The following is a 2,126-nucleotide window of genomic DNA, read 5'->3' on the forward strand; positions in this document are numbered from 1 at the left end:
GAATCATTATGCAAGTATTTGTCGGTATGTGTAACCTTCCGAAAGACTTTATGTTTCAAGCTGCTATCAGTCTGTCTCATAAAGAAGACATCCAAGAATGATATTGCATTGTCTTTCTCCATTTCCACGGTAAAATGGATTTAGGATTTATACTATTTAAATAACAAAACAATACCTCTAAAGCTTTTATGCCAAGTGACCAAACCACAAATGTATCATCCATGTATCGATACCAGTTTTTATCTTTGACGTACTATGATCGATAGTTATATTTTATCATTGACAAGGTTTATCTCTGCTATCACGTGAAATCCAGACCACGCCCACTTTCCACGGTATTTAGGCCGTCCTTACACGTCCGACTCATCAGTCGGTAAGACAGCACAACCAGGAGCACATCCGAAGATGTCCAATGTAACCTTGGATGAAACGTCAGGTATTGAAGAGTTCCATGGACCACTGCCATACAACCCAGACGAATTCTCGACAGTGAACGTTGTTGCTGCTTTGACTAGAGAAAGTAATAATGCTTGCAGATACTTCATAATTTGTGAAACCAATGACATGGGAAAACCTGTGGTATCTGACACGAAAACTGAGAATATCCTCTCCTTATGCAGGACGAAAAAAAGGTCACCCGCAGGGGAAATTACGCTAATACTGTGAGCAGCCACTGTAGCCCAGATACTGGCATCAAATGACGAGTAGAAGAGGCCACAAGTCATGCTTTAATCTCAATAGACGAAGGAAAAATCCAAGTAGCGATGAGGATTAAACAAAAAATGGGACGATGTCAGCAGTGGGGAAGTGAATAGACATGGTACTCACATATTGTGTTGTTCAAAATGGTTCAAATGGCTCTAAGCACTATGGGACTTAACATCTAAGATCAAAAGTCCCCTAGACTTAGAGCAACTTAAATCTAACTAACCTAAGGACATCACACACATCCATGCCCGACGCGGGATTCGAACTTGCGACCGTCGCAGCAGTGCGGTTCCAGACTGAAGCGCCTAGACCGCTCGACCACAGCGGCTGGCTTTTGTGCTGTGATTGTTTAAATCAGTCTATAGCATACAGCGTAATTACTGTAAGTTGCGAGCGAGAGGGAAGTGTAATTGTTTCTTAAGTGGTAGACATATGGGGCCATGGAAAGGAGTAGTGTAGGCGATAGGTTGGCAGTATGGAGAGTGACAAGGTGGTCTTCGGTATGTGAATGGGTAAGCTCCAATCAGGCATTGTAGGTCTTGTGGTAGTCTTCTTGGATTATTTTGTGTTATAGTCGGATATGTCCATTAAAATTATCCGGGCTGTTATGACGTGGTCAGTTGATGAATTCTATGTCAATTCCCAACGTTTCGTCCCCGACTGCGCAAGACATCTTCAACGGGGTCTGTAGCTCGATGGAAGGTCCAACACACCCACTGGCTCATACTGACTGCCGCCAAATTCCGTGTCCGCGCGTTCCCACGCCGCGGCGTGACGACACGTGTTTTGAAAACGTCAGTGCAATTGGCCGCTGTCCGCTGCCGTTGCCATCACCCAGTAGTGGACGGGTGGTACACATCTTCTTCAACACCGGCATCCATATACCGTTTAATTTCACACCCTCCTCCTTTCGACTGAAATTATTAGGGTGTTTGGCGATTTCGATTGCCTCCCTGTAGAGCCTTTCGTAATATCCGCTTGTGGCCGCTAGTACTTGCGTCTCCTCAAAACGAATATGGTGACCTGGCTGGAAAGCATGCTCCGCAACAGTTGATCGTTTCGTTTCTCCTCTTCTACAATTGCCCTTGTGCTCTTCCAAACGTTTAGAAACAGTTCTTTCAGTGGTACCCACACAAACATCTCCACAGCTGCATGGGATCCTATACACTTCAGCTCTTTCCAATGGTTTGCGAGCGTCCTTGGCAGGCTAAGGTATTTCTGTATGTTCCTGATGGGCTTGTAAATTACGGTAATATTCCGCTTTGTCAAGATACTCCTTATTATTTCCGTTACATTCTTAACAAATGGCAGGAAAACCTTAGGTTTTGCTGTAGCCTGTACGTCACTATGATTTCTGCGTGGCTGTCCCAACGCACGTTTTATTTCGGCGTTCTTCATTAGTGCATTGTGGAGATGTT

This window comes from Schistocerca serialis, chromosome 11 (assembly GCF_023864345.2).
Source record: "Schistocerca serialis cubense isolate TAMUIC-IGC-003099 chromosome 11, iqSchSeri2.2, whole genome shotgun sequence".
Lineage (NCBI taxonomy): Eukaryota > Metazoa > Arthropoda > Insecta > Orthoptera > Acrididae > Schistocerca > Schistocerca serialis.